Source organism: Syngnathus scovelli, unplaced genomic scaffold, assembly GCF_024217435.2.
Source record: "Syngnathus scovelli strain Florida unplaced genomic scaffold, RoL_Ssco_1.2 HiC_scaffold_288, whole genome shotgun sequence".
Classification (NCBI taxonomy): Eukaryota; Metazoa; Chordata; class Actinopteri; order Syngnathiformes; family Syngnathidae; genus Syngnathus; species Syngnathus scovelli.
In genome coordinates, this window is record NW_026061379.1 from 1 (window position 1) to 12500 (window position 12500).

Below are 12500 nucleotides of genomic sequence, written 5' to 3' on the forward strand. Positions count from 1 at the left end.
AGGGCGCAGTTCCCCCGCGGACCGGCCGGCGGGACCTCCGTGACCGCCTATCCGCCTGGCGGTGGCTGCGGGCCGGCGCGAATTCCGGGCCGCGACCGCTAACTTACGGGACCCCGATTGGCCCGCGGACCAGCCGGCGGGACCTCCGTGACCGCCTATCCGCCTGCGCTGGTTCCCCGGCCGGCGCGAATTCCGGGCCCGCGACCGCTAACTTACGGGACCCCGATTGGCCCGCGGACCAGCCGGCGGGACCTCCGTGACCGCCTATCCGCCTGCGCTGGTTCCCCGGCCGGCGCGAATTCCGGGCCGCGACCGCTAACTTACGGGACCCCGATTGGCCCGCGGACCAGCCGGCGGGACCTCCGTGACCGCCTATCCGCCTGCGCTGGTTCCCCGGCCGGCGCGAATTCCGGGCCGCGACCGCTAACTTACGGGACCCCGATTGGCCCGCGGACCAGCCGGCGGGACCTCCGTGACCGCCTATCCGCCTGCGCTGGTTCCCCGGCCGGCGCGAATTCCGGGCCGCGACCGCTAACTTACGGGACCCCGATTGGCCCGCGGACCAGCCGGCGGGACCTCCGTGACCGCCTATCCGCCTGCGCTGGTTCCCCGGCCGGCGCGAATTCCGGGCCGCGACCGCTAATTTACGGGACCCCAATTGGCCCGCGGACCAGCCGGCGGGACCTCCGTGACCGCCTATCCGCCTTCGCTGGTTCCCCGGTCGGCGTGTATTCCGGGCCGCGGCCGCTCACTTACGGGACCAAAATTGGCCCGCGGACCAGCCGGCGGGACCTCCGTGACCGCCTATCCGCCTGCGCTGGTTCCCCGGCCGGCGTGGATTCCGGACCGCGACCGCTAAATTACGGGACCCAAATTGGCCCGCGGACCAGCCGGCGGGACATCCGTGACCGCCTATCCGCCTTCGCTGGTTCCCCGGTCGGCCACAGATGACGAATATTCGGCCTCTCGCTCTGGAAGTCCTGCCGACTTAGCCGAAAATTTCTAAGTGCCATCGCTCTCGCTCGAAAAGTGTCCGCCTCGTCTGGTTCCCCAGCTCGGCCTCAGAATTCGAAAATTCGGCCTCTCTGAGGTACCAGGGGTGGGCTTTATGTAACTTGGTCCCCCCCAGTTAGTGTACTCATCACTTTACCCCCCTTTCGCAAAATATAGTCGGCACGTATGTGCAGAACTGTTTATTTTCATTTTAAAAATTTTCTAAGTGCCAGCGGAAGCTGTCACACGAACTGTCCGAGCTACCACGGTGCCCATCCCGGGCAGTGACGGCAAAAGGCCGATGTGTGTTTGATGGAAGTCTGAATAATTTCTAAGTGCCAACGGCTCAACCGCCGTAAAGTGTCCGCCTCGGCTGGTTCTCCCGGTCGGCCCGAACGAGCGAAAATTCGGCCTCTTCCCTGGAGGTCCGGAACATTTTGGCGAATATTTTCAAAGTGCCAACGGCTGTTGCGCCGTAAAGTGTCCGCCTCGGCTGGTTCTCCCGGTCGGCCCGAACGAGCGAAAATTCGGCCTCTTCCCCTGGAGGTCCGGAACATTTTGGCGAATATTTTCAAAGTGCCAACGGCTGTTGCGCCGTAAAGTGTCCGACCCGGCCGGTTCCTCCGGTCGGCCCGAACGAGCGAAAATTCGGCCTCTTCCCCTGGAGGTCCGGAACATTTTGGCGAATATTTTCAAAGTGCCAACGGCTGTTGCGCCGTAAAGTGTCCGACCCGGCCGGTTCCTCCGGTCGGCCCCGAACGAGCGAAAATTCGGCCTCTTCCCCTGGAGGTCCGGAACATTTTGGCGAATATTTTCAAAGTGCCAACGGCTGTTGCGCCGTAACGTGTCCGACCCGGCCGGTTCCTCCGGTCGGCCCGAACGAGCGAAAATTCGGCCTCTTCCCCTGGAGGTCCGGAACATTTTGGCGAATATTTTCAAAGTGCCAACGGCTGTTGCGCCGTAACGTGTCCGACCCGGCTGGTTCCTCCGGTCGGCTTGAACGAGCGAAAATTCGGCCTCTTCCCCTGGAGGTCCGGAACATTTTGGCGAATATTTTCAAAGTGCCAACGGCTGTTGCGCCGTAACGTGTCCGACCCGGCTGGTTCCTCCGGTCGGCTTGAACGAGCGAAAATTCGGCCTCTTCCCCTGGAGGTCCGGAACATTTTGGCGAATATTTTCAAAGTGCCAACGGCTGTTGCGCCGTAACGTGTCCGACCCGGCCGGTTCCTCCGGTCGGCCCGAACGAGCGAAAATTCGGCCTCTTCCCCTGGAGGTCCGGAACATTTTGGCGAATATTTTCAAAGTGCCAACGGCTGTTGCGCCGTAACGTGTCCGACCCGGCTGGTTCCTCCGGTCGGCTTGAACGAGCGAAAATTCGGCTCTTCCCTGGAGGTCCGGAACATTTTGGCGAATATTTTCAAAGTGCCAACGGCTGTTGCGCCGTAACGTGTCCGACCCGGCTGGTTCCTCCGGTCGGCTTGAACGAGCGAAAATTCGGCCTCTTCCCCTGGAGGTCCGAACATTTTGGCGAATATTTTCAAAGTGCCAACGGCTGTTGCGCCGTAACGTGTCCGACCCGGCCGGTTCCTCCGGTCGGCCCGAACGAGCGAAAATTCGGCCTCTTCCCCTGGAGGTCCGGAACATTTGGCGAATATTTTCAAAGTGCCAACGGCTGTTGCGCCGTAACGTGTCCGACCCGGCTGGTTCCTCCGGTCGGCCCGAACGAGCGAAAATTCGGCCTCTTCCCCTGGAGGTCCGGACGACTTTGGCGAATATTTTCTAAGTGCGAACGGCTGTTGCGCCGTAACGTGTCCGACCCGGCCGGTTCCTCCGGTCGGCCCGAACGAGCGAAAATTCGGCCTCTTCCCCTGGAGGTCCTGTGAAGTTTACGAATATTTTCTAAGTGCGAACGGCTGTTGCGCCGTAACGTGTCCGACCCGGCCGGTTCCTCCGGTCGGCCCGAACGAGCGAAAAATTCGGCCTCTTCCCCTGGAGGTCCGGACGACTTTGACGAATATTTTCTAAGTGCCAACGGCTGTTCCGCCGTAACGTGTCCGACCCGGCCGGTTCCTCCGGTCGGCCTGAACAAGTGAAAATTCGGCCTCTTCCCCTGAGAGGTCCGGAACATTTTGGCGAATATTTTCTAAGTGCCATCGGCTCTTCCGCCGTAAGGTGTCCGACCCGGCCGGTTCCTCCGGTCGGCCTGAACGAGCGAAATTCGGCCTCTTCCCCTGGAGGTCCTGTCAAGTTTAACGAATATTTTCTAAGTGCCATCGGCTCTTCCGCCGTAATGTGTCCGACTCGGCCGGTTCCTCCGGTCGGCCTGAACGAGCGAAAATTCGGCCTCTTCCCTGGAGGTCCTGTCAAGTTTAACGAATATTTTCTAAGTGCCATCGGCTCTTCCGCCGTAAGGTGTCCGACTCGGCCGGTTCCTCCGGTCGGCCTGAACGAGCGAAAATTCGGCCTCTTCCCCTGGAGGTCCTGTCAAGTTTAACGAATATTTTCTAAGTGCCATCGGCTCTTCCGCCGTAAGGTGTCCGACTCGGCCGGTTCCTCCGGTCGGCCTGAACGAGCGAAAATTCGGCCTCTTCCCCTGGAGGTCCTGTCAAGTTTAACGAATATTTTCTAAGTGCCATCGGCTCTTCCGCCGTAAGGTGTCCGACTCGGCCGGTTCCTCCGGTCGGCCTGAACAAGTGAAAATTCGGCCTCTTCCCCTGGAGGTCCGGAACATTTTGGCGAATATTTTCTAAGTGCCATCGGCTCTTCCGCCGTAAGGTGTCCGACTCGGCCGGTTCCTCCGGTCGGCCTGAACGAGCGAAAATTCGGCCTCTTCCCCTGGAGGTCCTGTCAAGTTTAACGAATATTTTCTAAGTGCCATCGGCTCTTCCGCCGTAAAGCGTCCGACTCGGCTGGTTCCCGATGTCGGCCAGAACAAGTGGAAATTCGGCCTCTTCCCCTGGAGGTCAGTTGAAGTTTAACGAATATTTTCTAAGTGCCAACGGCTGCTCCGCCGTAAAGCGTCCGACTCGGCTGGTTCCCGATGTCGGCCAGAACAAGTGAAAATTCGGCCTCTTCCCCTGGAGGTCCGTTCAAGATTAACGAATATTTCCTAAGTGCCAACGGCTGCTCCGCCGTAAAGCGTCCGACTCGGCTGGTTCCCGATGTCGGCCAGAACAAGTGAAAATTCGGCCTCTTCCCCTGGAGGTCCGTTCAAGATTAACGAATATTTTCTAAGTGCCAACGGCTCTTGCGCCGAAAAGCGTCCGCCTCGGCTGGTTCCCGCGGTCGGACACAAAATGTGTCAATTCGGCCTCTCTGAGGTACCAGGGGTAGGCTTTATGTACTTGGTCCCCCCAGTTAGTGTACTCATCACTTTACCCCCCTTTCGCAAAATATAGTCGGCACGTATGTGCAGAACTGTTTATTTCATTTTAAAAATTGTCTAAGTGCCAGCGGAAGCTGTCACACGAACTGTCCGAGCTACCACGGTGCCCATCCCGGGCAGTGACGGCAAAAGGCCGATGTGTGTTTGATGGAAGTCTGAATAATTTCTAAGTGCCAACGGCTCAACCGCCGTAAAGTGTCCGCCTCGGCCGGTTCTCCCGGTCGGCCCGAACGAGCGAAAATTCGGCCTCTTTCCCTGGAGGTCCGGAACATTTTGGCGAATATTTTCTAAGTGCCAACGGGTGCTCCGCCGTAAAGTGTCCGCCTCGGCTGGTTCCCCCGGTCGGCCAGAACAAGTGAAAATTCGGCCTCTTCCCCTGGAGGTCCGGAACATTTTGGCGAATATTTCCTAAGTGCCAACGGCTCAACCGCCGTAAAGTGTCCGCCTCGGCCGGTTCTCCCGGTCGGCCCGAACGAGCGAAAATTCGGCCTCTTTCCCTGGAGGTCCGGAACATTTTGGCGAATATTTTCTAAGTGCCAACGGGTGCTCCGCCGTAAAGTGTCCGCCTCGGCCGGTTCCCCCGGTCGGCCAGAACAAGTGAAAATTCGGCCTCTTCCCCTGGAGGTCCGGAACATTTTGGCGAATATTTCCTAAGTGCCAACGGCTGCTCCGCCGTAAAGTGTCCGCCTCGGCCGGTTCACCCGGTCGGCCAGAACAAGTGAAAAATCGGCCTCTTCCCCTGGAAGTCCGGCCGAGTTAAGGTAAATATTTCCTAAGTGCCAACGGCTGCTCAGCCTTAAAGTGTCCGACTCGGCTGGTTCCCGATGTCGGCCAGAACAAGTGAAAATCCGGCCTCTTCCCCTGGAAGTCCGGCCGAGTTAAGGCAAATATTTCCTAAGTGCCAACGGCTGCTCCGCCGTAAAGTGTCCGACTCGGCTGGTTCCCGATGTCGGCCAGAACAAGTGAAAATCCGGCCTCTTCCCCTGGAAGTCCGGCCAAGTTCGGCGAATATTTCCTAAGTGCTAACGGCTGCTCCGCCGTAAAGAGACCGACTCGGCTGGTTCCCGATGTCGGCCAGAACAAGTGAAAATTCGGCCTCTTCCCCTGGAGGTCAGTTGAAGTTTAACGAATATTTCCTAAGTGCCAACGGCTGCTCCGCCGTAAAGTGTCCGACTCGGCTGGTTCCCGATGTCGGCCAGAACGAGTGAATATTCGGCCTCTTCCCCTGGAGGTCCGGAACATTTTGGCGAATATTTCCTAAGTGCCAACGGCTGTTCCGCCGTAAAGAGTCCGACTCGGCTGGTTCCCGATGTCGGCCAGAACAAGTGAAAAATCGGCCTCTTCCCCTGGAAGTCCGGCCGAGTTAAGGCAAATATTTCCTAAGTGCCAACGGCTGTTCCGCCGTAAAGGGTCCGACTCGGCTGGTTCCCGATGTCGGCCAGAACAAGTGAAAAATCGGCCTCTTCCCCTGGAAGTCCGGCCGAGTTAAGGCAAATATTTCCTAAGTGCCAACGGCTGCTCCGCCGTAAAGCGTCCGACTCGGCTGGTTCCCGATGTCGGCCAGAATAAGTGGAAATTCGGCCTCTTCCCCTGGAGGTCCGTTCAAGATTAACGAATATTTTCTAAGTGCCAACGGCTGCTCCGCCGAAAAGCGTCCGACTCGGCTGGTTCCCGATGTCGGCCAGAACAAGTGAAAATTCGGCCTCTTCCCCTGGAGGTCAGTTGAAGTTTAACGAATATTTTCTAAGTGCCAACGGCTGTTCCGCCGTAAAGAGTCCGACTCGGCTGGTTCCCGATGTCGGCCAGAACAAGTGAAAATTCGGCCTCTTCCCCTGGAGGTCAGTTGAAGTTTAACGAATATTTTCTAAGTGCCAACGGCTGTTCCGCCGTAAAGAGTCCGACTCGGCTGGTTCCCGATGTCGGCCAGAACAAGTGAAAATTCGGCCTCTTCCCCTGGAAGTCCGGCCGAGTTAAGGCAAATATTTCCTAAGTGCCAACGGCTGTTCCGCCGTAAAGAGTCCGACTCGGCTGGTTCCCGATGTCGGCCAGAACAAGTGAAAAATCGGCCTCTTCCCCTGGAAGTCCGGCCGAGTTAAGGCAAATATTTCCCAAGTGCCAACGGCTGTTCCGCCGTAAAGGGTCCGACTCGGCTGGTTCCCGATGTCGGCCAGAACAAGTGAAAAATCGGCCTCTTCCCCTGGAAGTCCGGCCAAGTTCGGCGAATATTTCCTAAGTGCCAACGGCTGTTCCGCCGTAAAGAGTCCGACTCGGCTGGTTCCCGATGTCGGCCAGAACAAGTGAAAATTCGGCCTCTTCCCCTGGAAGTCCGGCCGAGTTAAGGCAAATATTTCCTAAGTGCCAACGGCTGTTCCGCCGTAAAGAGTCCGACTCGGCTGGTTCCCGATGTCGGCCAGAACAAGTGAAAAATCGGCCTCTTCCCCTGGAAGTCCGGCCAAGTTCGGCGAATATTTCCTAAGTGCCAACGGCTGTTCCGCCGTAAAGAGTCCGACTCGGCTGGTTCCCGATGTCGGCCAGAACAAGTGAAAATTCGGCCTCTTCCCCTGGAAGTCCGGCCGAGTTAAGGCAAATATTTCCTAAGTGCCAACGGCTGTTCCGCCGTAAAGAGTCCGACTCGGCTGGTTCCCGATGTCGGCCAGAACAAGTGAAAATCCGGCCTCTTCCCCTGGAAGTCCGGCCGAGTTAAGGCGAATATTTCCTAAGTGCCAACGGCTGCTCAGCCTTAAAGTGTCCGACTCGGCTGGTTCCCGATGTCGGCCAGAACAAGTGAAAATCCGGCCTCTTCCCCTGGAAGTCCGGCCGAGTTAAGGCGAATATTTCCTAAGTGCCAACGGCTGCTCAGCCTTAAAGTGTCCGACTCGGCCGGTTCCCGATGTCGGCCAGAACAAGTGAAAATCCGGCCTCTTCCCCTGGAAGTCCGGCCGAGTTAAGGCAAATATTTCCTAAGTGCCAACGGCTGTTCCGCCGTAAAGGGTCCGACTCGGCTGGTTCCCGATGTCGGCCAGAACAAGTGAAAAATCGGCCTCTTCCCCTGGAAGTCCGGCCGAGTTCGGCGAATATTTCCTAAGTGCCAACGGCTGTTCCGCCGTAAAGAGTCCGACTCGGCTGGTTCCCGATGTCGGCCAGAACAAGTGAAAATCCGGCCTCTTCCCCTGGAAGTCCGGCCGAGTTAAGGCGAATATTTCCTAAGTGCCAACGGCTGCTCCGCCGTAAAGCGTCCGACTCGGCTGGTTCCCGATGTCGGCCAGAATAAGTGGAAATTCGGCCTCTTCCCCTGGAGGTCAGTTGAAGTTTAACGAATATTTTCTAAGTGCCAACGGCTGCTCCGCCTTAAAGCGTCCGACTCGGCTGGTTCCCGATGTCGGCCAGAACAAGTGAAAATTCGGCCTCTTCCCCTGGAGGTCCGTTCAAGTTTGGGGAATATTTTCTAAGTGCCAACGGCTGCTCCGCCTTAAAGCGTCCGACTCGGCTGGTTCCCGATGTCGGCCAGAACAGGTGAAAATTCGGCCTCTTCCCCTGGAGGTCCGTTCAAGTTTGGCGAATATTTTCTAAGTGCCAACGGCTGCTCCGCCTTAAAGTGTCCGACTCGGCTGGTTCCCGATGTCGGGCAGAACAAGTGACAATTCGGCCTCTTCCCCTGGAAGTCCGGCCGAGTTTGGCGAATATTTTCTAAGTGCCAACGGCTGCTCCGCCGTAAAGAGTCCGACTCGGCTGGTTCCCGATGTCGGCCAGAAAAAGTGACAATTCGGCCTCTTCCCCTGGAGGTCCTTTGAAGTTTAGCGAATATTTTCTAAGTGCCAACGGCTCTTGCGCCGAAAAGCGTCCGCCTCGGCTGGTTCCCGCGGTCGGCCGTAATAGGCGAAAATTCGGCCTCTTCCCCTGGAGCGACCTCCAAATTTGGGCGAAATTTTTTCTAAGTGCCTAAAGGTACCAGGGGTTTGGGTACCAGGGGTGCATTACCAACTGGTCTTTTGTCAACCCATGTACTTTTTCTAGAGTACATGGGTTGGTCCCCCCACTTAGTGTACTCATCACTTTACCCCCCTTTCGCAAAATATAGTCAGAACGAGCATGGGGGACGCAATTGTTTTCCATGCAAATCAATTGGGCCTGGTCCGAGCGCTGGTAACGGCCGCCAGCAAGCGTCCCCTGCTCGGATAGCAGAACTGAAGAAGGCACGGCACTTCCAGAGAGAGAGAGAAAATTTTCTAAGTGCCACATTTCTCAAAAATTTTCAAAGTGCCACATCTCTCAAAAAATTTCTAAGTGCCACATCTCTCAAAAAATTTCTAAGTGCCACATCTCTCAAAAACTTTCAAAGTGCCACATCTCTCAAAAACTTTCAAAGTGCCACATCTCTGAAAAACTTTCTAAGTGCCACGTCTCTGAAAAATTTTCTAAGTGCCACAGCACGGCTGTGAAATATTCAAAGTCCTACAGGCATTGGCAGAATGCGCGGACGGCCGTCTGCTCCCGGCGGCCGCCGCGAAGCTACTACCCCCTCCCGGGGACGGCTGTCTGCTCCCGGCAGCCGTCCTTACCCCCCTCCCCCGTTTGCACCGCCTGAAGTTAGACCCGCCTTGGTAGGGCCCCCACCGGCCCCGGCTCGCCGGCGTTGGGTGGACGGTTCCTGCCCACTTGCGGGTCCCGGTCGCTTGGCAACCGACCGGGGAGGACCAGCCGCCTCCTTAAACACAGGCTGGAAGGGAAATCCGGTCAAGCTACGGAGGACCGGCCGCCTCCTTAAACACAGGCCGGAAGGGAAATCCGATCAAGCTACGGAGGACCGGTCGCCTCCCTAAACACAGGCCGGGCAAAAATCTGCGAATGGGCCCGTCAAGGGTAGTGGGTCATCCAAGGTGGGAGGTACCGGCCGCCTCCTTAAACACAGGCCGGGCAAAAATCTGCGAATGGCCCGTCAAGGGTTGTTGGTCATCCAAGGAGGGAGGTACCGGCCGCCTCCTTAAACACAGGCCGGGCAAAAATCTGCGAATGGCCCGTCAAGGGTTGTTGGTCATCCAAGGAGGGAGGTACCGGCCGCCTCCTTAAACACAGGCCGGGCAAAAATCTGCGAATGGCCCGTCAAGGGTTGTTGGTCATCCAAGGAGGGAGGTACCGGCCGCCTCCTTAAACACAGGCCGGGCAAAAATCTGCGAACGGCCCGTCAAGGGTTCTGTCTCATCCAAGAAAGGGGTACCGGCCGCCTCAGAGGCCGGAGCGAAGGGGGCGAAAGGCTGTCGATGGGGAAGGATCGGGGCCACGGCTAATCTAGCGATGCCCGCGTCGGGCGGTCACTCCGACGAATGAGCGGGGCCGAATCCGGCGCGAGGCGGCCTTCAGGCACGTGGTTCGAGACGACCTCACCCGGCTCTAGCCCGGAGGATCGGAGGCAACGGCCGTCTCCTTAAGCTAAGGCCGGACGAAAATCTGCGGATGCGGTCCATCCAAGGCAGACGGAGGTACCGGCCGCCTCGGTAAATAAAGCCCGGGCAAAAATCTGCGAACGGCCCGTCAAGGGTTCTGTCTCATCCAAGAAAGGGGTACCGGCCGCCTCAGAGGCCGGAGCGAAGGGGGCGAAAGGCTGTCGATGGGGAAGGATCGGGGCCACGGCTAATCTAGCGATGCCCGCGTCGGGCGGTCACTCCGACGAATGAGCGGGGCCGAATCCGGCGTAGGCGGCCTTCAGGCACGTGGTTCGAGACGACCTCACCCGGCTCTAGCCCGGAGGATCGGAGGCAACGGCCGTCTCCTTAAGCTAAGGCCGGACGAAAATCTGCGGATGCGGTCCATCCAAGGCAGACGGAGGTACCGGCCGCCTCGGTAAATAAAGCCCGGGCAAAAATCTGCGAACGGCCCGTCAAGGGTTCTCTCTCATCCAAGAAAGGGGTACCGGCCGCCTCAGAGGCCGGAGCGAAGGGGGCGAAAGGCTGTCGATGGGGAAGGATCGGGGCCACGGCTAATCTAGCGATGCCCGCGTCGGGCGGTCACTCCGACGAATGAGCGGGGCCGAATCCGGCGTAGGCGGCCTTCAGGCACGTGGTTCGAGACGACCTCACCCGGCTCTAGCCCGGAGGATCGGAGGCAACGGCCGTCTCCTTAAGCTAAGGCCGGACGAAAATCTGCGGATGCGGTCCATCCAAGGCAGACGGAGGTACCGGCCGCCTCGGTAAATAAAGCCCGGGCAAAAATCTGCGAACGGCCCGTCAAGGGTTCTGTCTCATCCAAGAAAGGGGTACCGGCCGCCTCAGAGGCCGGAGCGAAGGGGGCGAAAGGCTGTCGATGGGGAAGGATCGGGGCCACGGCTAATCTAGCGATGCCCGCGTCGGGCGGTCACTCCGACGAATGAGCGGGGCCGAATCCGGCGTAGGCGGCCTTCAGGCACGTGGTTCGAGACGACCTCACCCGGCTCTAGCCCGGAGGATCGGAGGCAACGGCCGTCTCCTTAAGCTAAGGCCGGACGAAAATCTGCGGATGCGGTCCATCCAAGGCAGACGGAGGTACCGGCCGCCTCGGTAAACAAAGCCCGGGCAAAAATCTGCGAATGGTCCGTCAAGGATTCTGGCTCATCCAAGGTGGGGGTACCGGCCGCCTCTATTAACAGGCCGGAGTACAGGGGGCGAAAGGCTGTCGATGGGGAAGGATCGGGGCCACGGCTAATCTAGCGATGCCCGCGTCGGGCGGTCACTCCGACGAATGAGCGGGGCCGAATCCGGCGCGAGGCGGCCTTCAGGCACGTGGTTCGAGACGACCTCACCCGGCTCTAGCCCGGAGCGAATATCATCTCCAAGGTGTGGAGGCAACGGCCGTCTCCTTAAGCTAAGGCCGGACGAAAATCTGCGGATGCGGTCCATCCAAGGCAGACGGAGGTACCGGCCGCCTCGGTAAACAGAGGCCGGGCGAAAATCTGCGAATGGTCCGTTAAGGATTCTCTCTCATCCAAGGAAGGGGTACCGGCCGCCTCTATTAACAGGCCGGAGCACAGGGGGCGAAAGGCTGTCGATGGGGAAGGATCGGGGCCACGGCTAATCTAGCGATGCCCGCGTCGGGCGGTCACTCCGACGAATGAGCGGGGCCGAATCCGGCGCGAGGCGGCCTTCAGGCACGTGGTTCGAGACGACCTCACCCGGCTCTAGCCCGGAGCGAAAAAACAACACTCTTATAACCTGACCGACATGCGCCCATGACCCGCCTTGGTAGGGCCCCCACCGGCCCCGGCTACCGCCGGCGTTGGGTGGACGGTTCCTCCCCACTTGCGGGTCGCACTCCAGCGCTACGGCCGCCGCGCGAGCGCGCGCCCCGCGCCGCCCGCGCAGGCCTAGCGCGAACCGTACGGCAGCGAAACCGAGACGCCCCGGCTCAACCTCACCCAGAGGCCATCCACGGAGGCCGAGCGCGCGATCCGACTTGCGGCACGCCACGTGGGCGTCCGCCGGCCGCGCCGGTCGACCGCGAAACCGATTTCTCAAAGACCAAGCCCGAGTCCCAACCTCCGCACATATCCGCACACGCCTTCCCGACCACCGCGAAGCGGGAGGCGTCTATCGTGGCCGCCGGGGCGTATGACCCCTCCGCGTGAGGCGTGCGGGCTCGGGGGGGCCGCAACGACCGAGTCTGACTCGGACGGGGCGCAGCTTCCCTCCCGGTCGCAGCATCAGCGCCGAACGCGCGACGTCACCAGCCCCCCGGAACGGTTCGTCGGGAGCGCGGCAATGGCCCACATCTCACCTCGCCAGCCGGCCGCAGCGGGCCGCGCCGAACCGAGTCTGACTCGGGGTGCGCACAGTCCCGTCTGGGTCACGGAGGCGACGAGCTGTGACCGCCACCGTCGCCCCTTCGTCCTTCCGGATCCCCCCAGCGCCGGCAAAACTCCGCATCCTGGCCGCATCGCGTGACCGGGCGGGCCGCAACGACCGAGTCTGACTCGGACGGGGCGCAGCTTCCCGCCTCGGGCCATCGCAAAGCGTGCCTCGCGCGGGCAAAGTCGCCGGCGCAGCGCCGCGCCCCTCGACAAGAGCGAGCCTCAGCCGGGCCGCGACGACCGAGTCTGACTCGGACGGAGCGCAGCTTCCCGCCTGGGTCACCGCTAGTCGCCGGGCCGACGGCG